The sequence below is a fragment of the Astatotilapia calliptera genome, chromosome 2, assembly GCF_900246225.1.
Source record: "Astatotilapia calliptera chromosome 2, fAstCal1.2, whole genome shotgun sequence".
NCBI classification, from domain to species: domain Eukaryota; kingdom Metazoa; phylum Chordata; class Actinopteri; order Cichliformes; family Cichlidae; genus Astatotilapia; species Astatotilapia calliptera.
In genome coordinates, this window is record NC_039303.1 from 9807576 (window position 1) to 9835385 (window position 27810).

At 43.2% G+C, this 27810-nt stretch overlaps 2 long non-coding RNA genes and 2 pseudogenes across 3 annotated transcripts; 2 read left to right on the forward strand and 2 right to left on the reverse strand.

Annotated features, from left to right (window-relative positions):
• Positions 1–5974: 5974 nt before the first annotated feature.
• LOC113031774 (uncharacterized) lies at positions 5975–7162 on the reverse strand. Its single transcript, XR_003273779.1, has 5 exons — positions 7019–7162; positions 6828–6904; positions 6577–6700; positions 6186–6343; positions 5975–6060 (listed from the first exon to the last, which is right to left on the reverse strand). It is a non-coding gene; the product is annotated as an uncharacterized LOC113031774 (long non-coding RNA).
• Positions 7163–9224: 2062 nt separating this feature from the next.
• On the forward strand, positions 9225–12395 carry LOC113009574 (TBC1 domain family member 2A-like; annotated as a pseudogene).
• Positions 12396–21601: 9206 nt separating this feature from the next.
• On the reverse strand, positions 21602–22764 carry LOC113031802 (uncharacterized). 2 transcript variants are annotated; one of them, XR_003273791.1, is made up of 4 exons: positions 22561–22764; positions 22411–22471; positions 21824–22296; positions 21602–21735 (listed from the first exon to the last, which is right to left on the reverse strand). It is a non-coding gene; the product is annotated as an uncharacterized LOC113031802 (long non-coding RNA). The 2 variants fall into 2 exon arrangements; XR_003273790.1 differs by lacking the exon at positions 22561–22764 and having other exon boundaries at positions 22411–22554.
• Positions 22765–24578: 1814 nt separating this feature from the next.
• On the forward strand, positions 24579–27749 carry LOC113009577 (TBC1 domain family member 2A-like; annotated as a pseudogene).
• The last annotated feature ends 61 nt before the right edge of the window (positions 27750–27810 follow it).

Sequence of the window (27810 nt, forward strand, 5' to 3'; positions counted from 1 at the left end):
CTGAATTAATGCAGTTTTCAGGACAGTAAAAACAGAGAACTCTGATATACACAATTTCTGATTGCTGATAGTGTTTCTTAATGCAAAATGGGCTTCCATTTAAAATGCAATTGCTTTATGTTCGATCTTTAGCGAAGAAGGGTCATTTTTGATTCTGTGGACAAGGGATGCAAATGGAATGTGAAGGCAACAGGTAGTAGGGTGAATTAGGGTTTCGTGTGGTCTTCAGTGCATGAATTTTATTGCCACTTTATTTCAACTTTTTATTAATGTACTCAAAAGAAAAACAAGAACCACAAAGGAGATTCTTGTGATTCTTGTTTGTGCTATCTGTTTGTGAAAGAAAGCACATTTTACCACATCATACTGTGTTTGCTGCCATTTATTTTACTCGTCCTGCCTGAGTGTCTGGGCTGCGTTTGTCTGTGCACCTTTGTTCTGGCCTTCTGCTGATGGGTTTCACATGCTGGGCTTTCCCTCTTGGTCCACACCCAGCAGCCTGCTGCTGACCACACACAGCCTACAAACTGATCCATCCATGCATCCATCCATGCATGCATGGCCTGGTTATTGTTGAGTTATCACCTCCAGCTCCTTGCTCATAACCAGGTAGATACTGGGCTGGGCCTGATCTCTGAGCTCAATAACAATGACAAAAATGCCAAACACTTTACTCTTCATGGTAAAAAATGTTTATAATACAGTAAAAACTGGATGTAGCCAAAATCAGTGTTTTATATACAGTGTAAGTGAACAACATTGCTACACTGCTGGTGTTTGATTGATAGAGGCTTTCTTTATAAGAACTATGATATCATTTCTTTTGCTGATTAACAGTTTTTATATAATTTTTATATCATATATAGCTTTCAAGAAGCCAAAGATCACTGGACGAAAAGACTACAGACCTGTGGCTCTGACATCTGGTCAGGAAGTCTTTTGAGCGCCTGGTTCTCTCCTATCTTAAGACCCTCACGGCCCCCCTCCTGGACCCCCTGCAGTTTGCATACAGAGCCAACAGGTCTGTAGACGATGCCATCAACATGGCCCTACACTTTGTCCTGCAGAATCTATGCTAGGATCCTGTTTGTGGACTTCAGCTCTACCTTCAACACCATCCTTTCAGACCTTCTTCAAGGATTGCTTTCCCAGATGAATGTGCCTGATCCCATCTGCCGGTGGATCACTGACTTCCTGACGGACAGGAAGCAACCAGTGAGGCTGGGGAAGAATGTCTTGGACTCCCGGACCATCAGCACCAGCTCCCCTCAGGGCTGTGTTCTTTCTTCTATGCCCTTCTCCCTGTACACCAACTGCCGCACCTCCAACCACCAGTCTGTCAAATTAATTAAGCTTGCAGATGACACCACCATTATTGGACTCCTCTCAGACGGGGATAAGTCTGCCTACAGGATGGAGGCTGAACATCTGGTGTCCTGATGCAGCCGCAACAACCAGGTGCTGAATAAGTGTTATTTTCATTTACCACTGGCCCAAGTACATTTTTATTGGCTTGTGAACAAAGCTGTAGTTTTTGTATTTTTAAATATTAACGCAATTTAATTGAGACATTATTTATATTATTTCACTTTCAATGTGAAAAATGCTGTAAAAACGTTGAAAATAATGGTCACCCCTGTTCGCTGCAATGTAAAATAGTACAACTGCTGTCAGCCTTCATTAAGTTGCATCATTTAAACATTTGCATATTTTTATTCAACTTCTGCAGGATGCTTTGATGAAAGACTCCCTTTTCCCAAGTAGAGGCTTTACTAGAGGTCACAGGAACAGCGCTGCTGTTTTGGATGCGGAAAAATGTTGTCTTTCACTCTACCTGAGCTCAGTGTCTCAGTAAGGGCTCTGCCTCATTGTAGCTGACGCTGAAATGTTTGTGTGGGTTGCCATGACAACACCAGAAGTGCATCTGAGATCGTGTCCAAATTCATGGGCTGCATCCTCCTGAGGACTCGGTGTTCTGACAAAACGTCTTACTTTGGCAAAACGTCCTACCGTAAGTAGTTCATGCGTTCTCGGCGGCTCTAGTGACCCTCGAACTCTCGGCTAGCTATCGAGGTGGTGGATAACATACGTCTCCCCCACAAGAGCACGAATCTACAACTTTTCTACTACTGGTTTTACAAGGCGTACACGGTAAAAACATTATGCTGTTATTTGTTAAGCACTTGTGCATCTTGTGAAAAGAAATAAGTGGCTGAGATGGATGTCATATGTGCTATTGATATTATTTTACTCATTTCTAGTTTTCACGGTGCTCCATGATTGTGAGAGGAATAAAAAAGAATTGTGGACATCAGTACGAAGCATGGATTCTTTTGACCAGAGTAGATACACTGGTCCCTTGAATATACTAATCTTTTTGAGGTGGGTGACTGTTCCTGTGTATTTACAGAAACAATGGTTGTGATAACCTCAGCTGTTTCAGAGGGTGACTGTTCGTTGCTTTGCGCACTTTTAAATCTGTATACAATGGTTTGTTCCCTTTATGTGTTCTGAGGTTTAAACAAAGATGTACTAGATGTATTATACCGGTCCCTCGAATCTACAAATCTTTTAGATGTGGATGACTGTTCATTTTCATCTGTGTTTACAGAAACACTGGGTGTTGGAACCTCAGTAGTTTCTTTTTGGCTGACAGACTCTGGAGCTGTACAAGAGGAATAAAGAGCTGCAATGCTTTTGTGAACCTGACCTGGGAAGGGAGAGAAATATATTTTTGTTTTGTTTTTGTTTGTCTTCTTGTTTTATTTGATTCCTTGTGGGATTTGGATCCAACAAGTAAAGTATGCTGTAAACGACCACGGCAGACCCAGTGGCATTTTGATGCTTTTATTAATCCCTACACGGTTGCTGTACATTCGCACTCAGAGCTGCAGCTCTCCCGCTTCCAGCTCAACATAACACCAACAACAACAACCACAGGACCCAGTACAATATTTAATTCGGCGGGGCGTGATTGCGGATGCCGTGCAGGTGCGCCCGCCTCCTCTGCACGGCACCGCAGGCCACGCCCCGCCACATACCCCCATCGCCCGACTGAGGCCGGGGAACCATCCGGCCGAACGTACTCCCCCCACCGCGAGCGGGAGAGGGGATCAGCCCGGACCGTCGGCGCCCCCGGGCCCTGGCCAAGCGACGGGGAGTTGTGAGTTCAGGTGGCCGCCTGCGAACCCAGCAGCGTCGGCGAAGCTGGTCCGGAGGTCGGCCGCGTGGCAGGTGGACGCGGCGCTGTTGGTACGGTCGTGCGCCCCAGCTCGCAGGCGGCTGGGCAGATGTCCGGCAGGCACCGGCCTCTGGTGGAGGTGAGGCCGCTCTGCTCACCCCGCTAACCTCGGGCTTCGGTGGCGCGGACTCCCTTAGCACGTGCACCACCGACTTATCCCGCGGCTTCTCCGCCCCTCCCGGTGGGAGCAGCTCACGCTGCACCTCCACCGCTGCCGGCTGGAGCAGCTCCCCTCGCTGCGCCTCCGGCGCTGCCTCTACCGGCTGGAGCAGCTCCTCGGGCGCCGCCTCCACTGTTGTCTCTCCCGGCTGGAGCGGCTCCTCGGGCGCCGCCTCCACCGCTGCCGGCTCCGCCGCCTTCTTCCGAGGCGCAGGAACGGGCACCGGGCCCTGCAGAGCCCCTGCGGCTCCCACGCAAGGTGTGGGGACAGGCGCTGTGGCAGGCTGCGTGCTAGTTGGTCGCAACCTGGGGGCCGGCACGGGCGCCTGCACGGACTGGATCTCCTCCACTCCAGCGCCATTGGAGAGCGCTGGTGGGGGTGGCGGTGGTGTCGGGCAGGACCGGATCAGCGCCGCCAGATTCTCCATCCTCTGCAGGTGGCGTTCGGTCTGGTCCTGCAGCTCTTCCCGCCTGCGGCGCCACACCGCCGCCTGCTCCTGCTGCGTGGCCGCCAGCTCGGCCACCATTCTCGCCAGGTCCTCCCTCTGCTGGCCCACTCCTGGATCTGCCGTGCCTCCCGTCCTGGGTTTCGGCACCACTGTAAACGACCACGGCAGACCCAGTGGCATTTTGATGCTTTTATTAATCCCTACACGGTTGCTGTACATTCGCACTCAGAGCTGCAGCTCTCCCGCTTCCAGCTCAACATAACACCAACAACAACAACCACAGGACCCAGTACAATATTTAATTCGGCGGGGCGTGATTGCGGATGCCGTGCAGGTGCGTCCGCCTCCTCTGCACGGCACCGCAGGCCACGCCCCGCCACATATGCATATTATGCACACACACAAACACACATGCAGCTATTACCATTTCATGTATTCTTGAATAAAGACATTGATCTGACACATTTAAAATGCAGCCAATTGTTTTTATTGTTATATTATTAAGAAAAAAGAAAAGGTGGGGTTGGGGGGATGTAAAGAAGAGCTTAAAGGAAAGGACTAGAGGAGAGAAAACCCCAACAATTAGCAGGGCATTTTTTTACTTGGACAAATTGTTAATAAAGTTTCCATATCTGTAACAATGATGACAGTATAATTGTTTATAAACAATTATATTGACAACTATATGTGTCCAGTATGTTGGCTCATTTTCTTTTACTTTTTGCATTTGAAAATAAAAGTTGGGCTGATTTTGACACCATTACAAGAAGTGTTGTTAATGATTCTTTTTGAATTAAAATCAGGTTACCACAAATTGTTTTTGAATTTAATTTAATTTGAAATGTTTGTCAGTGGGTAAACAATTCGTAATGCAAAGTCAGAAACATCGAGTTATTCTTGTACTGCATGCTTGCAATAAATAAGTTGTCCTAACAGTCAGTCAAAGAAGCTTGGAAAGAAAAGCGTCTGGACTTCTTTGAGTTGAAGTGACTGATATATATATTTTTTATCTGTTTGTTTTGTTGGTTTTTGTTTTTTGCCCTTTATCACCATTCCTCTTCCCTGCTGTTTTTCTTTCCCTCTTTCTTTCTCCCCTTTCTTTCCCCCAGTCATGTCTGTCCTATGTGTAGCAAGTGAAAATAAAATAAACAATAAAAACAAAGGTGAATCAAATAGACCAATACGGCAAGGCCGGGATGGTCCATTTGGTAAAGTAAATCCGTTAGTTATATTTAACATAATGTTAAATGGCAACATTCTGTTTACAATGTTACCATTTTACATTGTGTTAAATGGTAACATTCTGTTTACAATGTTACCATTTTACATTGTGTTAAATGGTAACATTCTGTTTACAATGTTACCATTTCACATTGTGTTAAATGGTAACATTCTGTTTACAATGTTACCATTTTACATTGTGTTAAATGGTAACATTCTGTTTACAATGTTACCATTTTACATTGTGTTAAATGGTAACATTATGTTTACAATGTTACCATTTTACATTATGTTAAATGGTAACATTCTGTTTACAATGTTACCATTTTACATTATGTTAAATGGTAACATTCTGTTTACAATGTTACCATTTTACATTATGTTAAATGGTAACATTATGTTTACGATGTTACCATTTTACATTATGTTAAATTGTAACATTATGTTTACGATGTTACCATTTTACATTATGTTAAATTGTCAGTAGGCCTGGTACCGGAACCGGTACTGGACCCCCTTTTACTTTCAGCCATCAGAAGAGGGTACACTGTGGTCATAACAATACTCAGACTGTAGCATTTAAAGGTCCCAAAGTGTACCAGGAAAATATCCCCCGCACGATTACACCAGCAGCCTGAATTGTGAATGTGAGGGAGGATGGATCCATGCTTCCATGTTGTTCACTCCAGGCTGATATAAAAATGATATAACTAATACTACTTCTACTAATAATGACAATAACAACATAATAATAATAATGTCAAAAATACCAGTAATAATAATAACAATAACAACATAAACAACAACATTACTACTAATAATAATAAAGATAAACAAATGTATTAAAAAATTAATAATGATAATAATAATAATAATAAAACTGATCATAACAGTAACAATATCAATCATAACAACAACAGTACTAACAACAATAATAACAATAACAATGAAGGTGTTGCTGCAGATCTGAGTCCCGACTCTGCTGCCTTTCTAGTGCGGCAAAGAAAGTAAGAAATAGAAAAAGAAAAACACAAATAAACTGAGTGTGAGGGTTTTTCTACAAGTTACACTGAATATTTGCACAGACATGCTGACTGTTTGCTGGGAGACGTCACCTGTCTTTTATAGAATAGCAGGTAAGCTGTTCTCTGCCGCTGCTCACACACAGACTCACACGTGGTCTGGCAGACCAACTCGTCATCGTACGTGAGCCGGCTGTCTGTGACGTCGTCTCTTCCGCTCATCTGGTGAACGCCGTCACAGACGTAATGTCCTGAGAGGAGAAGGCGCACTTATTAACGTCTCATAAACTTTCAAAGTTGACCTGCATTCAGCACATGTGTCTGAAAGCACCCACTCACTGCTGTAAGCTGCGGAGCCCAAACGACTGATCACGCTGACCAACAAATAGCGAGCAGTTTCCTGGGAGAGGGCAGCGGCACCACCCGTTAGCTTAGAAATGGGCTCCATCCATACTTGAAATGAACGGTGTGCCTTTTCCCTTACCTCTTCAGTAAAGGCTGTGTCCTGGCTGATCACCAGCTGCTGTGTCAGAACAATGGGGCTGTTCTTCTTCTCCACGGTGAACGATGGAGTGAACGTAAACCACTTCAGCTGGAGGATCAGCACACTGAAAGAGATGAGACAAAGAGGAGAGGCTCAAAGGAAGACGCAAGGAGGACATGACATGAACAAAACTGACACCGACTGAACTGTGGTGGTTTGAGGCCTTTGGGGACCGATTTGAGGTTACTCACTTTGGCAGGTTCAAGAACAACAGCTCCTCTTTGATCTTCTTAGCTCCGCACTGGCATTCGTAGTCCAACAGGCCGCCCTGCAGCAGGGAGCAGGAGGAACAGGTGCATTAGAGTTAAACTCTTTTACAGATGAATTCACATATTCGTGGGAGCAAGCCTGTTCACAGAATAGAGTCTAAACGAGCTCTTACTTTCAGACTCCAGCCCCGCCCTTCAGCAGCATCCTGCTGGCTGGCACAACCTTGCCATTGGCTGCTGCCAGGGACTCAACAGGTTAGAACAAAAATATAAATATTATATCTGAGTTCTTATGTGGACCCGCCTTCCAGGCAGAACCTCACCTTCCATGAATGTCCACAGGTTAGCGGCCCTCGCTCTGCTGGTCCTCCAAAGTAAGAAAAAATGAGGAAAAAATAAGGAGCAGACCAAGCAAAAGAGGGTATTTAAAGAGACAGTGCTCTTAAGGTGCATTTTTGGCGAGTTTTATTATCTAAATGTCATTGTGTCACTTTCTTATGAGGCTTCAGTGAACTGAAAAAGCTTCTGGGATGAGAGGCGAAACGTCTTCAAAAAAGTTAAAGAAGTCCGGTTGCTTTTTTCCCCCAAGCTCCTTAGAGTTCTCTGAAAATGGTCAGGTAGAAGGACTGGACTGAAAATGAGTAAAAAAGCAGCCAAAGCCCAAGGAAGTTGAAAGACTGGAAACTATTGCTGAGGTCATGTCAGTGTAAAAAGTTACCTACAAGTCTGGCACCTTGGAAGCAAAACATAAAGAAATAAGGTGTAAGGCCAAATGTTTGGTCCTGCAGCCAACCGGACCATGAAATATAGAGCACAGGTGAACAAAGTGAGGCAGCAGTTTGCTGATTTCCACCTTGTGCCTTTCATGTTGATCAGCTTAGTAGTTTGCCAGCTTTCTAGCTGTTAAAGACTTTTGGCGAGAGGTTATTCATATTTGAACTCTAATTGAACCCCTCTTTTTTTTACTGTTTTTTTGTTTGTTTGTTTTTGGGTTTTTTTGTTGTCTTAGATGGCCTGACTCAGCAGGTGGGGGCAGTTTCTGAGTTTACCTTCGTTCAAACAGTGCAGAAATGGTTTCGCTATGCTCCAGACCGGATGGGTGGTGCAGGACGCCCGATATCCAGCCCCATCATGGAGTAAACTAAAAACAGTAAATAATACATTTAACAAACAAGCAAGCTCTAAATTTAAGCGGAGAGACTGCAGACATAGCCGCACCATTCCAGGGATTTTTGGTTAGCATGAGGGGTCTAGCCAGGACCCTTACTGGATACTGGGTGGGAATCGAACGTGCGACTCCAAAGATGTGTAGTATTACCACTACACTATCCAGCTGCGCTACACTATCCAACAAAAAAAGTTTTTAGAAAATTTGATAAAGTCTGATGCTTAATATTGTAGGGATATTAATCTCCCTATGATATTAATACGGATTAATAACACAGAGAAGTCATACTTCTGTTATGACAGAATTAATTGGGTAAATTATATTTACAATTGTAACATTGTAAACTTAATGTTACGATTTTACATTATGTTGCAATTTAACATAATGTGAAATTGTAACATTGTAAACATAATGTTACAATTTTACAATTGTAACATCCATCCATCCATCCATCTTCATCCGCTTTATCCGAGGTCGCGGGGGCAGCAGCCTAAGCAAAGAGGCCCAGACCTCCCTCTCCCCAGCCACCTCCTCCAGCTTATCCGGGGGAACACCGAGGCGTTCCCAGGCCAGCCGAGAGATATAATCTCTCCAGCGTGTCCTGGGTCTGCCCCGGGGCCTCCTCCCGGTGGGACATGCCTGGAACACCTCACCCAGGAGGCGCCCAGGGGGCATCCTTGTCAGATGCCCGAACCACCTCAGCTGGCTCCTTTCGATGTGGAGCAGCAGCTGCTCTACTCTGAGCCCCTCCCGGACGGCCGAACTTCTCACCCTATCTCTAAGGGAGAGGCCAGCCACCCTTCGGAGGAAGCTCATTTCTGCCGCTTGTATACGCGATCTCGTTCTTTCGGTCACTACCCACAGCTCGTGGCCATAGGTGAGGGTAGGGATTGTAACATTGTAAACATAATACAATTTTACATTATGTTACTGTCAGAGTCGGACGGTGCCCCGACCGGTCGACCTGTGTGTGTGTGTGTTTTTTTGTTCTCCTCTCTCGCTCCGCTTTTTCTCCGCTGCGATTGTTACGCGGTCGCGTAGCAACGGGAGACCTCCGACCCGTAAGTGCTGCCGCTCTGAGCTGCCTACTAAGCCTGGACGCGATCGAGACGGAGAGACGGAAGGGGACACTTCACTGATTCTAGGGAGTTTTGTGGACACACGAGGGGAGACGGGGAGAGGAGCACTGAAGGGACTTGCACTGTGGATAACTGTGGATTGATTTTGGCTTCACTGTAAATAAAGACACTGTTCAACTTAAACGAGAGGTCCGCGTCTAGGTTCGCTAACTCACCACCCTTAACAGCTACAATTTAACATCATGTAAAATTGTAACATCATGTTACAATTTGTAAATTGTAACATTGTAAACATAATGTTACAATTTTATATGATGTTAAACTGTAACATAAAGTAAAATTGTAACATTATGTTTACGATGTTACAATTTTACATTATGTTAAATTGTTACATAATGTAAAATTGTAACATTATGTTTACAATGTTACAATTTGTAAATTGTAACATTGTAAACATAATGTTACAATTTTACTTTATGTTAAACTGTAACATAATGTAAAATTGTAACATTATGTTTACAATGTTACAATTTTACATTATGTTACATTGTAACATAATGCTTAACAGATAATGGTTATCCTCTTTTTATATCATACATCATTGTCTCTGTAGGAGGGTCTGGAGCACTCCCTGCTGAGCCGCTGGGTTCAGTACCTTGCAGGCAGGTCCGACGATGACTTCATCATCTCACCTGAGCTCAAAATTCTGGTGCGTGAAGGCGTCCCTCGGGAGTATCGGCAGAGAGTGTGGCGCTGTTTGGTCCGAGCCAGAACTTTGACAAGCCAAGAGTGCCACACGCAACGCTATCAGCAGGTACAGCTGTAGAGAGAGAGAGTGCTTTATCCGCACCTGAGCACAGGTGGCTCCTCCTTCTTCCTGTTGGGAATGCTGGCGAGCACTCAGTAATCCTGTTCTGTTTCCAGCTGTGTGAGAAGAGTCGGACAGCTCCTAATCCTGCCTCCAGGCAGGTCCAGCTGGACCTTCACCGAACCCTGACGACCAATCAGCACTTCTCCTCGCCGTCCAGCCCCGCCCTCCAGCCCCGCCCTCCAGCAGCTCCGCCGCATCCTTCTGGCCTTCTCCGGGCATAACCCTGCCATTGGCTACTGCCAGGTACTCAACAGGTCAGAACAAAAGTATAAATTTTATATCTGAGTTCTTATGTGGACCCGCCTTCCAGGCAGAACCTCACCTTCCATCAATGTCCACAGGTTAGCGGCCCTCGCTCTGCTGGTCCTCCAAAGTGACGAAGACGCCTTCTGGTGTCTGGTGGCAGTGGTGGAAGCCATCATGCCTCAGGACTACTACACCAAGAATCTGGTGGCCTCTCAGGTCAGCAGACACACTCACCTGCTTGCCTGCTGTGATCTGTTTTAGTGATCAGTGAGGCTGATCTCTGTGAGTCTTTGTGCTCAGGCGGACCAGCGCGTGCTGAAGGACTTCATGGCGGAGAAGCTTCCTCGCCTGGCATCTCACTTTGAGGATCACAACATTGACGTCTCTCTGGTCACCTTCAACTGGTTCCTGGTGGTTTTTGTGGAGAGTCTGCCCAGCGACATCCTGATGCCTCTGTGGGACGCCTTCCTGTATGAGGGTACCAAGGTACCATACACCCGAACACACCATGACAGAAATGCAGACAACACTTGAATGCACCACAGTAGTGTCCATGGAAACAAAAATGATTTTGTTTTCACCTTTAGATGTCTTTATTTACATTTTAGGAGTAATAAGACATTGTTTACTAAGCATGGGGAACTGTCATGTGACATGAAATAGGAGTGGGAAAGCAGATCATTCTAGTAACGACCTCACAGTCTACCACAAGCAGCGTAAATCCAGACGATGAGCGGGACAATGCCTTTGGGCTTGTTTCTGCAATGTGACAAATGCAGCGCAGCTTTTACATCGTTTGTCTCAGGAAATAAAATCACAGTTCAGACACAGAAATATATACCACACAGGGATAAATGCTGACAACAGCTTCAGCCACGTAGATCCAACCCAAAAGTTTAATTTAAACTTAAAGCTCAACTACCAAGTAAGTTAATATTATCTGGCAACTGAGGAACCAAGTGGCTTATTGGAAATCGATCAGAGCTGTAATGAGTAAAGGGCCCAACTGCACCACAACTGAAAGAGTAATTTTATGACTCACCTCCTCAAAGTTTCCAATTAATTGTGTGGCGTGAGTGTCCTGTTATGAAATGCGTGTCTGTGCTGCAGGTGATCTTCAGATACACTCTGGCTCTGTTCAAATACAAAGAGGACGACATCCTGAAGATTCACGACAGCGTGGAGATCTACCAGTACCTACGCTTCTTCACAAAGACCGTCTCCAATGCCAGGTACGCACTCGCCTCCACCCGCCTTAATCTACGAGCTGTTACACTCGCAGAAGTGTAGCGGATGTGGCTGTTGAATCTTTGAGCTTCAAACCCTTTTTACTGAAATTTTGTGAGAAGTTTAAATTTCCCTGATCACAGTAACAACGATTTAAAGATTTTTAAGTATCTGCAGCTCTCGGATACATGTGGTCCAGTCAGTCCAGTATTTCCTGCTCAAACTGCAGTACCTGAAGTATCAAGCAGCATAAAACAGAAACACTCAAGCTGATCAGTTTCCAGTTCCTCTGTGTTGGTGATCGAGTCCTTTCCACCTGCGTGTGTCCATGCAGGAAGCTGACCAGCATCGCCTTCAACGACATGAACCCATTCCCCAGCCGGCTGCTGAGGAACCGGCGAGTGCTCCACCTGGAGCGCCTGCAGGCAGAGCTGCGTGAGCTGGAGGAGCAGCACAAGGAGTTCATCACCGAGAGCGTCGTACGGAAAGACAAAGAGCTCGACGTCATGGTGAGCGAGGATGACGAGGACCTCTGATCACACGGGACGCTTCAGCTGCTCACTTTGAGACGACGATGAGTTTTCCATGAGTTCAAGAGAATTTTACTAAACCGGCTGTTAACTGGTTTCCTTCACACCAAACACAGGATTGTGTCAGGTTCACCATCTCTACTAACACTACAAGGAAACAGACGCATACAGATTTAACTGCATCACATCTCTGAAACAAGCTTGCAGTAAACAAATGTGTACTGTGTTCACGTGTGTAATAAGTCAGGCTGCAGAAATGTGCAGATGTATTTCAGTGAATTCATTTGGATTAATATGTGATAGCTTATTTATTTCATTGCATCTTTTGCTTTATACCTAAAAATGCGTGACATTTCTAAATGTAGTCACATCCCTATGAAACATGGTTGATTATCAGCTGTAGTCACAGCTGGTGATAAAGTAATTAAATGTCCAGCTATTCAAAAATAGGGCATTCTGCACAATGAGTACTTTTTGGTACTTGAAGTATATTTTGATGCTGATGCTTCAGGGCATTGTGCTGCATTGTCGAAGCTCTCTGGGCTTCCGGTTAGAACGACCTCACAGTGTTTTATTTTGATCTGGTGTAAAGTGCATTGTGCAGAAATGACAGCATGATAGTCACATGATAAAACTGACTTTTCTTTTCTTTTTTTTTAATTTTACTGGGTGTGCATCTTGTTCAAATGTCTTTTTCAGCATTTGTACATAAATATTCTGTATATAAATATTTGATTTTCATTTATTTTACAGAGTCCTTTATTTTGTTTCACAAATATGACATTCATGTCAAATGACATCTGCAGACTTTATAATGACCAGCAGGGGGCAGTGTATTGCAGTCTATGAGAACATTTACTGAGACCTGTTTCATGCACTAGTTTCATGTCTCATTGAATCCAACATGATGTTGATTTTGTAAATTAAGGTCACATCTTCATCACATCTAATTTCAAAACACTGATCAATTTTTTTTAAAAATGAATTCCATACCAATTGCAGGAATAAAATAGGAATAAATAACAAACGAGAAATACATACAAAACAAGAGAAAGGCACACATGAGAGAACAGGTCACATGACAGCACAGCATTATCTACCCACAATTTGAACTAAATAACAGATAGCACAGGCAATGAAAACAAACGGAAATCAGAATAAATTTAAAAACTTTTATTGATGTTAACTTGAAGTGCTGAATTAGCCCTGTTGTCAGTTCAAATCACTTCAATCTATAGCGCACTTTAAGGTCTTTAGACCTTAAAAAGTAATACACTGCAAGGTAAGCTTGCAGCATCTTACTTTAAGGTCAACTGTGAAACTTTGTGGAAAGCCTGAGACAAGTTGATGAGTCAGTGAAGCGCACTTCCTTCTGATGACGGCTATACTGAGGTGAGTTTTTAAGCATATCCTGAACTTTATTCATTATTAGACTTCTGACACCTGGCAAATAAACTCTCATGCGATATGAGAACATAACAGCAAAAAGCCAGTAGCTGGTACATGAATGGATAAAAATTGGATCCCTCAGGTTGGCGCCACCACTTGATCTTCTCCACCGTCGTGGTTGGTGTTCTTCGTCGTCGTTGGCCAAGGTTGAGTCGGAGATCCATCACAAGTAGCCGATGTTGAGGGCCAATATTGGTTGATGGTATGACTTTTACGTTCGTGACTAGGCTGAGATGGGGTCTTCGGACTAGCCAGTAGTCGATTTGGGTGTCTCTGCCGCCGCTGGAGTACGTGATGAGGTGTGCCGGCTTCTTTTTGAAGAAGGTGTTGGTCACGGCAAGATCGTGGGCCTCTGCGTAGTCCAGTACCCGGCAACCCTCGTCGTTTCTGGTCCCAAATCCTTGGCCGCCATGGAATCGGTGATATCCGTTTCTCCCCTTGCCTACATGTCCATTTAGGTCGCCGCCTACCGCCACGTGTTCCTCAGGGCTAATCGTTTGCAGGTGGTCGTCGAGGGCGCGCCAGAATTCTGTCTTCTCCTCGTCGGGGCAGTTGGTCTGTGGTGCATAGCAGGAGATCAGGGGGGGGGCTAGAGGGGCTTGAGCACCCGCCCCTTTCCTGATGAGTGCCCAAAGTGCCCTTTTGTTGAGGCAACTTTTAAATTTTTTTTATTTATTTATTTATTTATTTTATGTGTGTGTGCGTGCGGAGTCCTGTCTGTGCCCCTCAACAATAATATTTAACTATTAATCATAGTTTTGCTAAATAAAAGGATCTGGCTTGCATCAGTCACATGATCACATTTAACCAATGATCGCCCTCGACGGCAGAACGCGCTGGTTACGAGCCGGGAACGAGCTCACAAAGAGCACGCGCATTTGTTGCGGTCCGGAGCTGCAGGAGAAACACAAGTTAACTCAGAGACACAGACTGATGCGACAAACCCAGTAAGTAGGTGTACAGCGCACACTGTAGTGTGTAGCACACAGGAGTATTAGCTTATTACATACACGTTGGTAAGCTGTCTTGTTGCAACTGACGAACTGAAACAAACGAGCGTGCTGTGTGTGCAACAGCGTGACAAACATTACCTGTCCTTTTATTAACTGCACAAGTAGTGCTGGTCATAGCTGCTGGCTACCTGTGTAAGGCTGTCATGGGTCTGTAGCTCTGTCACCGTTTTAGGGAACATATTTAGTTTTAAAGTAAGTTTCTGGGCATTTCCTGCCTTTCTGGAGGGATTATATTTCACTAAAAAACCATCTAATATGCATGTCCACATAATAATTATTATAATTATAATATATTAAAAAACACACGCTGTATTTTAAAGAACATACATTAAGAAGCAGATTATATTAGATTTATATTTTAAATAAGACAAAAGTTGGATTTTACAGCAGTAAAATGATTGTATCTCTACAGTTTAAAAATGTAATAAGCTTTGCCCTGCACAGAGTGGATAGTGAAACAAATGGAATCATCATAAATACATTATTTCATATTTATTACTTCCCCCTCCTCATTGCTTTATTATTGTAGCTCTAGTAATAAATAATAATTTAAGGATGCCCATAGTATATACAGTATTCTGAAGAAGGTCTAAAATGTCACTGTGTGTGCATGTGTGTGTTTTATTTAGCTGGATTTAAAAAAATATTACTCATGATATAACATTGTGCAGACATGGCTGGTAAGGACATGAGGAGGAAATAGTAGGAGCTGTATGAGGCTACTAAAGGCAGGGCTATAACATTTTGCTGTCATCATTTTATTATAGATTAAGTGCAAGAGTTGTTAGGTGTGGATAATTAGATTATAGTTTATTGCAATAGCAAGTTGTGCCTTGTTCTCAGATAGACAGCAAGTGGAGAGTGATATATGAAATGATGGGAAGGAAGGAAGAAGAGAAGCAAAGAGTGATTCACAGGCAGAGCCGAGTTTATGTCACAGTTTTTCGTTGCCTTATGGTTCCAAGCGCTGTCACCAATCTTTGCATTTTGTTATTATCTCATGAAACTTGTTTAATCAGCTACCATCTCTCCTGTGGACTTTTTAATGTCTACAGTCTCAGATCAACACAGCCCTGCCCTTCCCATATTAGATTCTTGATGAATGTGTGTTGTTGTTATTCAGCATGGTTCAATGTGCCCCTTTTTAACTTTGAGCACCCGCCCCTTTAAACCTCTCTGCACGTCCCTGCAGGAGATAATCCGTAGGACGGTCGGGTCGGCGTCGATCTTCACTGACATGATGCGATCCGATATGCGGGTAACTTCGACCACGTTGTGCCGGAGCTTTATTATTAGACTTCTGACACCTGGCAAATAAACTCTCACGCGATATGAGAACATAACAGCAAAAAGCCAGTAGCTGGTACATGAATGGATAAAAATTGGATCCCTCTTAGATTGAATTGGTTGCCCTCTTATATTACGTTGTTTTGAACCTAACCGCATCCACTGAATTAATGCAGTTTTCAGGACAGTAAAAACAGAGAACTCTGATATACACAATTTCTGATTGCTGATAGTGTTTCTTAATGCAAAATGGGCTTCCATTTAAAATGCAATTGCTTTATGTTCGATCTTTAGTGAAGAAGGGTCATTTTTGATTCTGTGGACAAGGGATGCAAATGGAATGTGAAGGCAACAGGTAGTAGGGTGAATTAGGGTTTCGTGTGGTCTTCAGTGCATGAATTTTATTGCCACTTTATTTCAACTTTTTATTAATGTACTCAAAAGAAAAACAAGAACCACAAAGGAGATTCTTGTGATTCTTGTTTGTGCTATCTGTTTGTGAAAGAAAGCACATTTTACCACATCATACTGTGTTTGCTGCCATTTATTTTACTCGTCCTGCCTGAGTGTCTGGGCTGCGTTTGTCTGTGCACCTTTGTTCTGGCCTTCTGCTGATGGGTTTCACATGCTGGGCTTTCCCTCTTGGTCCACACCCAGCAGCCTGCTGCTGACCACACACAGCCTACAAACTGATCCATCCATGCATCCATCCATGCATGCATGGCCTGGTTATTGTTGAGTTATCACCTCCAGCTCCTTGCTCATAACCAGGTAGATACTGGGCTGGGCCTGATCTCTGAGCTCAATAACAATGACAAAAATGCCAAACACTTTACTCTTCATGGTAAAAAATGTTTATAATACAGTAAAAACTGGATGTAGCCAAAATCAGTGTTTTATATACAGTGTAAGTGAACAACATTGCTACACTGCTGGTGTTTGATTGATAGAGGCTTTCTTTATAAGAACTGAAGAGAAAATCTCCGTCCCGGTTTCCCTCCAAGGCACGAGCACCAATAAGCAGAGTTCTGTCCTTTCTTTATTAGATTCCTAATTATTCAAAGTAACACTCAAGTATGCCGTTCAGCTGGGTTAGTTACAGCGCCGGGAGTAGCTTGGGAGAACAAGGAAACACAGACTGCTTCAGGTTGCTCTTCCAAAATCAACTCAAAGGTTTATTCAGTACAAAACAGCTTATATAGAGGAAAAAAAGGTTCGTGTGTCAGCAAGTTCTCAGTTCAAACCGGTACAGACCAAATAAGGAAACGTCTTCCTGCCTTGTGAGCAAAGAAGTATCCTTTGTGTAGTTTATCAGTTCAGCTACAATTTATGATCATTCCAGCAAAATACACTCCTAGACATAGAATACAGAGTTCTTTCATTAGTGAATTCTGAAACAAACCACCTGGCCTTTAACGAGCCTTTTTCTAAGAGATAAAGAAGGGAGGATGGGAGTAAGGAAGTGGTCTCGTCTCTGTGGTATTTTCGACCTTGGGGTACCAGCCTGTGAGTTTTACACATCAATTCTTGGGTCAGAGAGAAAGAGAAAAACAACTAGTAAATGGGCCTTATTGAGTAACTCTTTTCTGTATAATATCACTACAAAACAATATCCTGTAAATGCTACCATGGTATCAAAATATCAACACAAGAACTATGATATCATTTCTTTTGCTGATTAACAGTTTTTATATAATTTTTATATCATATATAGCTTTCAAGAAGCCAAAGATCACTGGACGAAAAGACTACAGACCTGTGGCTCTGACATCTGGTCAGGAAGTCTTTTGAGCGCCTGGTTCTCTCCTATCTTAAGACCCTCACGGCCCCCCTCCTGGACCCCCTGCAGTTTGCATACAGAGCCAACAGGTCTGTAGACGATGCCATCAACATGGCCCTACACTTTGTCCTGCAGAATCTATGCTAGGATCCTGTTTGTGGACTTCAGCTCTACCTTCAACACCATCCTTTCAGACCTTCTTCAAGGATTGCTTTCCCAGATGAATGTGCCTGATCCCATCTGCCGGTGGATCACTGACTTCCTGACGGACAGGAAGCAACCAGTGAGGCTGGGGAAGAATGTCTTGGACTCCCGGACCATCAGCACGAGCTCCCCTCAGGGCTGTGTTCTTTCTTCTATGCCCTTCTCCCTGTACACCAACTGCCGCACCTCCAACCACCAGTCTGTCAAATTAATTAAGCTTGCAGATGACACCACCATTATTGGACTCCTCTCAGACGGGGATAAGTCTGCCTACAGGATGGAGGCTGAACATCTGGTGTCCTGATGCAGCCGCAACAACCAGGTGCTGAATAAGTGTTATTTTCATTTACCACTGGCCCAAGTACATTTTTATTGGCTTGTGAACAAAGCTGTAGTTTTTGTATTTTTAAATATTAACGCAATTTAATTGACACATTATTTATATTATTTCACTTTCAATGTGAAAAATGCTGGAAAAACGTTGAAAATAATGGTCACCCCTGTTCGCTGCAATGTAAAATAGTACAACTGCTGTCAGCCTTCATTAAGTTGCATCATTTAAACATTTGCATATTTTTATTCAACTTCTGCAGGATGCTTTGATGAAAGACTCCCTTTTCCCAAGTAGAGGCTTTACTAGAGGTCACAGGAACAGCGCTGCTGTTTTGGATGCGGAAAAATGTTGTCTTTCACTCTACCTGAGCTCAGTGTCTCAGTAAGGGCTCCGCCTCATTGTAGCTGACGCTGAAATGTTTGTGTGGGTTGCCATGACAACACCAGAAGTGCATCTGAGATCGTGTCCAAATTCATGGGCTGCATCCTCCTGAGGACTCGGTGTTCTGACAAAACGTCTTACTTTGGCAAAACGTCCTACCGTAAGTAGTTCATGCGTTCTCGGCAGCTCTAGTGACCCTCGAACTCTCGGCTAGCTATCGAGGTGGTGGATAACATACGTCTCCCCCACAAGAGCACGAATCTACAACTTTTCTACTACTGTTTTTACAAGGCGTACAAGGTAAAAACATTATGCTGTTATTTGTTAAGCACTTGTGCACCTTGTGAAAAGAAATAAGTGGCTGAGATGGATGTCATATGTGCTATTGATATTATTTTACTCGTTTCTAGTTTTCACAGTGCTCCATGATTGTGAGAGGAATAAAAAAGAATTGTGGACATCAGTACGAAGCATGGATTCTTTTGACCAGAGTAGATACACTGGTCCCTTGAATATACTAATCTTTTTGAGGTGGGTGACTGTTCCTGTGTATTTACAGAAACAATGGTTGTGATAACCTCAGCTGTTTCAGAGGGTGACTGTTCGTTGCTTTGCGCACTTTTAAATCTGTATACAATGGTTTGTTCCCTTTTTGTGTTCTGAGGTTTAAACAAAGATGTACTAGATGTATTATACCGGTCCCTCGAATCTACAAATCTTTTAGATGTGGATGACTGTTCATTTTCATCTGTGTTTACAGAAACACTGGGTGTTGGAACCTCAGTAGTTTCTTTTTGGCTGACAGACTCTGGAGCTGTACAAGAGGAATAAAGAGCTGCAATGCTTTCGTGAACCTGACCTGGGAAGGGAGAGAAATATATTTTTGTTTTGTTTTTGTTTGTCTTCTTGTTTTAATTGATTCCTTGTGGGATTTGGATCCAACAAGTAAAGTATGCATATTATGCACACACACAAACACACATGCAGCTATTACCATTTCTTGTATTCTTGAATAAAGACATTGATCTGACACATTTAAAATGCAGCCAATTGTTTTTATTGTTATATTATTAAGAAAAAAGAAAAGGTGGGGGTGGGGGGATGTAAAGAAGAGCTTAAAGGAAAGGGCTAGAGGAGAGAAAACCCCAACAATTAGCAGGGCATTTTTTACTTGGACAAATTGTTAATAAAGTTTCCATATCTGTAACAATGATGACAGTATAATTGTTTATAAACAATTATATTGACAATTATATGTGTCCAGTATGTTGGCTCATTTTCTTTTACTTTTTGCATTTGAAAATAAAAGTTGGGCTGATTTTGACACCATTACAAGAAGTGTTGTTAATGATTCTTTTTGAATTAAAATCAGGTTACCACAAATTGTTTTTGAATTTAATTTCATTTGAAATGTTTGTCAGTGGGTAAACAATTCGTAATGCAAAGTCAGAAACATCGAGTTATTCTTGTACTGCATGCTTGCAATAAATAAGTTGTCCTAACAGTCAGTCAAAGGAGCTTGGAAAGAAAAGCGTCTGGACTTCTTTGAGTTGAAGTGACTGATATATATATTTTTTGTCTATTTGTTTTGTTGGTTTTTGTTTTTTGCCCTTTATCACCATTCCTCTTCCCTGCTGTTTTTCTTTCCCTCTTTCTTTCTCCCCTTTCTTTCCCCCAGTCATGTCTGTCCTATGTGTAGCAAGTGAAAATAAAATAAACAAGAAAAACAAAGGTGAATCAAATAGACCAATACGGCAAGGCCGGGATGGTCCATTTGGTAAAGTAAATCCGTTAGTTATATTTCACATTATGTTAAATGGTAACATTCTGTTTACAATGTTACCATTTTACATTGTGTTAAATGGTAACATTCTGTTTACAATGTTACCATTTTACATTGTGTTAAATGGTAACATTCTGTTTACAATGTTACCATTTTACATTGTGTTAAATGGTAACATTCTGTTTACAATGTTACCATTTCACATTGTGTTAAATGGTAACATTCTGTTTACAATGTTACCATTTCACATTGTGTTAAATGGTAACATTCTGTTTACAATGTTACCATTTCACATTGTGTTAAATGGTAACATTCTGTTTACAATGTTACCATTTCACATTGTGTTAAATGGTAACATTCTGTTTACAATGTTACCATTTCACATTGTGTTAAATGGTAACATTCTGTTTACAATGTTACCATTTCACATTGTGTTAAATGGTAACATTCTGTTTACAATGTTACCATTTCACATTGTGTTAAATGGTAACATTCTGTTTACAATGTTACCATTTTACATTGTGTTAAATGGTAACATTCTGTTTACAATGTTACCATTTCACATTGTGTTAAATGGTAACATTCTGTTTACAATGTTACCATTTCACATTGTGTTAAATGGTAACATTCTGTTTACAATGTTACCATTTCACATTGTGTTAAATGGTAACATTCTGTTTACAATGTTACCATTTCACATTGTGTTAAATGGTAACATTCTGTTTACAATGTTACCATTTCACATTATGTTAAATGGTAACATTCTGTTTACAATGTTACCATTTCACATTATGTTAAATGGTAACATTATGTTTACAATGTTACCATTTACATTATGTTAAATTGTAACATTATGTTTACGATGTTACCATTTAACATTATGTTAAATTGTCAGTAGGCCTGGTACCGGAACCGGTACTGGACCCCCTTTTACTTTCAGCCATCAGAAGAGGGTACACTGTGGTCATAACAATACTCAGACTGTAGCATTTAAAGGTCCCAAAGTGTACCAGGAAAATATCCCCCGCACGATTACACCAGCAGCCTGAATTGTGAATGTGAGGGAGGATGGATCCATGCTTTCATGTTGTTCACTCCAGGCTGATATAAAAATTATATAACTAATACTACTTCTACTAATAATGACAATAACAACATAATAATAATAATGTCAAAAATACCAGTAATAATAATAACAATAACAACATAAACAACAACATTACTACTACTAATAATAAAGATAAACAAATGTATTAAAAAATTAATAATGATAATAATAATAATAATAAAACTGACCATAACAGTAACAATATCAATCATAATAACAACAGTACTAACAACAATAATAACAATAACAATGAAGGTGTTGCTGCAGATCTGAGTCCCGACTCAGAATAGCAGGTAAGCTGTTCTCTGCCGCTGCTCACACACAGACTCACACGTGGTCTGGCAGACCAACTCGTCATCGTATGTGAGCCGGCTGTCTGTGACGTCGTCTCTTCCGCTCATCTGGTGAACGCCGTCACAGACGTAATGTCCTGAGAGGAGAAGGCGCACTTATTAACGTCTCATAAACTTTCAAAGCTGACCTGCATTCAGCACATGTGTCTGAAAGCACCCACTCACCGCTGTAAGCTGAGGAGCCCAAACGACTGATCACGCTGACCAACAAATAGCGAGCAGTTTACTGGGAGAGGGCAGCGGCACCACCCGTTAGCTTAGAAATGGGCTCCATCCATACTTGAAATGAACGGTGTGCCTTTTCCCTTACCTCTTCAGTAAAGGCTGTGTCCTGGCTGATCACCAGCTGCTGTGTCAGAACAATGGGGCTGTTCTTCTTCTCCACGGTGAACGATGGAGTGAACGTAAACCTCTTCAGCTGGAGGATCAGCACACTGAAAGAGATGAGACAAAGAGGAGAGGCTCAAAGGAAGACGCAAGGAGGACATGACATGAACAAAACTGACACCGACTGAACTGTGGTGGTTTGAGGCCTTTGGGGACCGATTTGAGGTTACTCACTTTGGCAGGTTCAAGAACAACAGCTCCTCTTTGATCTTCTTAGCTCCGCACTGGCATTCGTAGTCCAACAGGCCGCCCTGCAGCAGGGAGCAGGAGGAACAGGTGCATTAGAGTTAAACTCTTTTACAGATGAATTCACATATTCGTGGGAGCAAGCCTGTTCACAGAATAGAGTCTAAACGAGCTCTTACTTTCAGACTCCAGCCCCGCCCTTCAGCAGCATCCTGCTGGCTGGCACAACCTTGCCATTGGCTGCTGCCAGGGACTCAACAGGTTAGAACAAAAATATAAATATTATATCTGAGTTCTTATGTGGACCCGCCTTCCAGGCAGAACCTCACCTTCCATGAATGTCCACAGGTTAGCGGCCCTCGCTCTGCTGGTCCTCCAAAGTAAGAAAAAATGAGGAAAAAATAAGGAGCAGACCAAGCAAAAGAGGGTATTTAAAGAGACAGTGCTCTTAAGGTGCATTTTTGGCGAGTTTTATTATCTAAATGTCATTGTGTCACTTTCTTATGAGGCTTCAGTGAACTGAAAAAGCTTCTGGGATGAGAGGCGAAACATCTTCAAAAAAGTTAAAGAAGTCCGGTTGCTTTTTTCCCCCAAGCTCCTTAGAGTTCTCTGAAAATGGTCAGGTAGAAGGACTGGACTGAAAATGAGTAAAAAAGCAGCCAGGTCATGTCAGTGTAAAAAGTTACCTACAAGTCTGGCACCTTGGAAGCAAAACATAAAGAAATAAGGTGTAAGGCCAAATGTTTGGTCCTGCAGCCAACCGGACCATGAAATATAGAGCACAGGTGAACAAAGTGAGGCAGCAGTTTGCTGATTTCCACCTTGTGCCTTTCATGTTGATCAGCTTAGTAGTTTGCCAGCTTTCTAGCTGTTAAAGACTTTTGGCGAGAGGTTATTCATATTTGAACTCTAATTGAACCCCTCTTTTTTTTACTGTTTTTTTGTTTGTTTGTTTTTGGGTTTTTTTGTTGTCTTAGATGGCCTGACTCAGCAGGTGGGGGCAGTTTCTGAGTTTACCTTCGTTCAAACAGTGCAGAAATGGTTTCGCTATGCTCCAGACCGGATGGGTGGTGCAGGACGCCCGATATCCAGCCCCATCATGGAGTAAACTAAAAACAGTAAATAATACATTTAACAAACAAGCAAGCTCTAAATTTAAGCGGAGAGACTGCAGACATAGCCGCACCATTCCAGGGATTTTTGGTTAGCATGAGGGGTCTAGCCAGGACCCTTACTGGATACTGGGTGGGAATCGAACGTGCGACTCCAAAGATGTGTAGTATTACCACTACACTATCCATCTGCGCTACACTATCCAACAAAAAAAGTTTTTAGAAAATTTGATAAAGTCTGATGCTTAATATTGTAGGGATATTAATCTCCCTATGATATTAATACGGATTAATAACACAGAGAAGTCATACTTCTGTTATGACAGAATTAATTGGGTAAATTATATTTACAATTGTAACATTGTAAACTTAATGTTACGATTTTACATTATGTTGCAATTTAACATAATGTGAAATTGTAACATTGTAAACATAATGTTACAATTTTACAATTGTAACATCCATCCATCCATCCATCTTCATCCGCTTTATCCGAGGTCGCGGGGGCAGCAGCCTAAGCAAAGAGGCCCAGACCTCCCTCTCCCCAGCCACCTCCTCCAGCTTATCCGGGGGAACACCGAGGCGTTCCCAGGCCAGCCGAGAGATATAATCTCTCCAGCGTGTCCTGGGTCTGCCCCGGGGCCTCCTCCCGGTGGGACATGCCTGGAACACCTCACCCAGGAGGCGCCCAGGGGGCATCCTTGTCAGATGCCCGAACCACCTCAGCTGGCTCCTTTCGATGTGGAGCAGCAGCTGCTCTACTCTGAGCCCCTCCCGGACGGCCGAACTTCTCACCCTATCTCTAAGGGAGAGGCCAGCCACCCTTCGGAGGAAGCTCATTTCTGCCGCTTGTATACGCGATCTCGTTCTTTCGGTCACTACCCACAGCTCGTGGCCATAGGTGAGGGTAGGGATTGTAACATTGTAAACATAATACAATTTTACATTATGTTACTGTCAGAGTCGGACGGTGCCCCGACCGGTCGACCTGTGTGTGTGTGTGTTTTTTTGTTCTCCTCTCTCGCTCCGCTTTTTCTCCGCTGCGATTGTTACGCGGTCGCGTAGCAACGGGAGACCTCCGACCCGTAAGTGCTGCCGCTCTGAGCTGCCTACTAAGCCAGGACGCGATCGAGACGGAGAGACGGAAGGGGACACTTCACTGATTCTAGGGAGTTTTGTGGACACACGAGGGGAGACGGGGAGAGGAGCACTGAAGGGACTTGCACTGTGGATAACTGTGGATTGATTTTGGCTTCACTGTAAATAAAGACACTGTTCAACTTAAACGAGAGGTCCGCGTCTAGGTTCGCTAACTCACCACCCTTAACAGCTACAATTTAACATCATGTAAAATTGTAACATCATGTTACAATTTGTAAATTGTAACATTGTAAACATAATGTTACAATTTTATATGATGTTAAACTGTAACATAAAGTAAAATTGTAACATTATGTTTACGATGTTACAATTTTACATTATGTTAAATTGTTACATAATGTAAAATTGTAACATTATGTTTACAATGTTACAATTTGTAAATTGTAACATTGTAAACATAATGTTACAATTTTACTTTATGTTAAACTGTAACATAATGTAAAATTGTAACATTATGTTTACAATGTTACAATTTTACATTATGTTACATTGTAACATAATGCTTAACAGATAATGGTTATCCTCTTTTTATATCATACATCATTGTCTCTGTAGGAGGGTCTGGAGCACTCCCTGCTGAGCCGCTGGGTTCAGTACCTTGCAGGCAGGTCCGACGATGACTTCATCATCTCACCTGAGCTCAAAATTCTGGTGCGTGAAGGCGTCCCTCGGGAGTATCGGCAGAGAGTGTGGCGCTGTTTGGTCCGAGCCAGAACTTTGACAAGCCAAGAGTGCCACACGCAACGCTATCAGCAGGTACAGCTGTAGAGAGAGAGAGTGCTTTATCCGCACCTGAGCACAGGTGGCTCCTCCTTCTTCCTGTTGGGAATGCTGGCGAGCACTCAGTAATCCTGTTCTGTTTCCAGCTGTGTGAGAAGAGTCGGACAGCTCCTAATCCTGCCTCCAGGCAGGTCCAGCTGGACCTTCACCGAACCCTGACGACCAATCAGCACTTCTCCTCGCCGTCCAGCCCCGCCCTCCAGCCCTGCCCTCCAGCAGCTCCGCCGCATCCTTCTGGCCTTCTCCGGGCATAACCCTGCCATTGGCTACTGCCAGGTACTCAACAGGTCAGAACAAAAGTATAAATTTTATATCTGAGTTCTTATGTGGACCCGCCTTCCAGGCAGAACCTCACCTTCCATCAATGTCCACAGGTTAGCGGCCCTCGCTCTGCTGGTCCTCCAAAGTGACGAAGACGCCTTCTGGTGTCTGGTGGCAGTGGTGGAAGCCATCATGCCTCAGGACTACTACACCAAGAATCTGGTGGCCTCTCAGGTCAGCAGACACACTCACCTGCTTGCCTGCTGTGATCTGTTTTAGTGATCAGTGAGGCTGATCTCTGTGAGTCTTTGTGCTCAGGCGGACCAGCGCGTGCTGAAGGACTTCATGGCGGAGAAGCTTCCTCGCCTGGCATCTCACTTTGAGGATCACAACATTGACGTCTCTCTGGTCACCTTCAACTGGTTCCTGGTGGTTTTTGTGGAGAGTCTGCCCAGCGACATCCTGATGCCTCTGTGGGACGCCTTCCTGTATGAGGGTACCAAGGTACCATACACCCGAACGCACCATGACAGAAATGCAGACAACACTTGAATGCACCACAGTAGTGTCCATGGAAACAAAAATGATTTTGTTTTCACCTTTAGATGTCTTTATTTACATTTTAGGAGTAATAAGACATTGTTTACTAAGCATGGGGAACTGTCATGTGACATGAAATAGGAGTGGGAAAGCAGATCATTCTAGTAACGACCTCACAGTCTACCACAAGCAGCGTAAATCCAGACGATGAGCGGGACAATGGCTTTGGGCTTGTTTCTGCAATGTGACAAATGCAGCGCAGCTTTTACATCGTTTGTCTCAGGAAATAAAATCACAGTTCAGACACAGAAATATATACCACACAGGGATAAATGCTGACAACAGCTTCAGCCACGTAGATCCAACCCAAAAGTTTAATTTAAACTTAAAGCTCAACTACCAAGTAAGTTAATATTATCTGGCAACTGAGGAACCAAGTGGCTTATTGGAAATCGATCAGAGCTGTAATGAGTAAAGGGCCCAACTGCACCACAACTGAAAGAGTAATTTTATGACTCACCTCCTCAAAGTTTCCAATTAATTGTGTGGCGTGAGTGTCCTGTTATGAAATGCGTGTCTGTGCTGCAGGTGATCTTCAGATACACTCTGGCTCTGTTCAAATACAAAGAGGACGACATCCTGAAGATTCACGACAGCGTGGAGATCTACCAGTACCTACGCTTCTTCACAAAGACCGTCTCCAATGCCAGGTACGCACTCGCCTCCACCCGCCTTAATCTACGAGCTGTTACACTCTCAGAAGTGTAGCGGATGTAGCTGTTGAATCTTTGAGCTTCAAACCCTTTTTACTGAAATTTTGTGAGAAGTTTAAATTTCCCTGATCACAGTAACAACGATTTAAAGATTTTTAAGTATCTGCAGCTCTCGGATACATGTGGTCCAGTCAGTCCAGTATTTCCTGCTCAAACTGCAGTACCTGAAGTATCAAGCAGCATAAAACAGAAACACTCAAGCTGATCAGTTTCCAGTTCCTCTGTGTTGGTGATCGAGTCCTTTCCACCTGCGTGTGTCCATGCAGGAAGCTGACCAGCATCGCCTTCAACGACATGAACCCATTCCCCAGCCGGCTGCTGAGGAACCGGCGAGTGCTCCACCTGGAGTGCCTGCAGGCGGAGCTGCGTGAGCTGGAGGAGCAGCACAAGGAGTTCATCACCGAGAGCGTCGTACGGAAAGACAAAGAGCTCGACGTCATGGTGAGCGAGGATGACGAGGACCTCTGATCACACGGGACGCTTCAGCTGCTCACTTCGAGACGACGATGAGTTTTCCATGAGTTCAAGAGAATTTTACTAAACCGGCTGTTAACTGGTTTCCTTCACACCAAACACAGGATTGTGTCAGGTTCACCATCTCTACTAACACTACAAGGAAACAGACGCATACAGATTTAACTGCATCACATCTCTGAAACAAGCTTGCAGTAAACAAATGTGTACTGTGTTCACGTGTGTAATAAGTCAGGCTGCAGAAATGTGCAGATGTATTTCAGTGAATTCATTTGGATTAATATGTGATAGCTTATTTATTTCATTGCATCTTTTGCTTTATACCTAAAAATGCGTGACATTTCTAAATGTAGTCACATCCCTATGAAACATGGTTGATTATCAGCTGTAGTCACAGCTGGTGATAAAGTAATTAAATGTCCAGCTATTCAAAAATAGGGCATTCTGCACAATGAGTACTTTTTGGTACTTGAAGTAT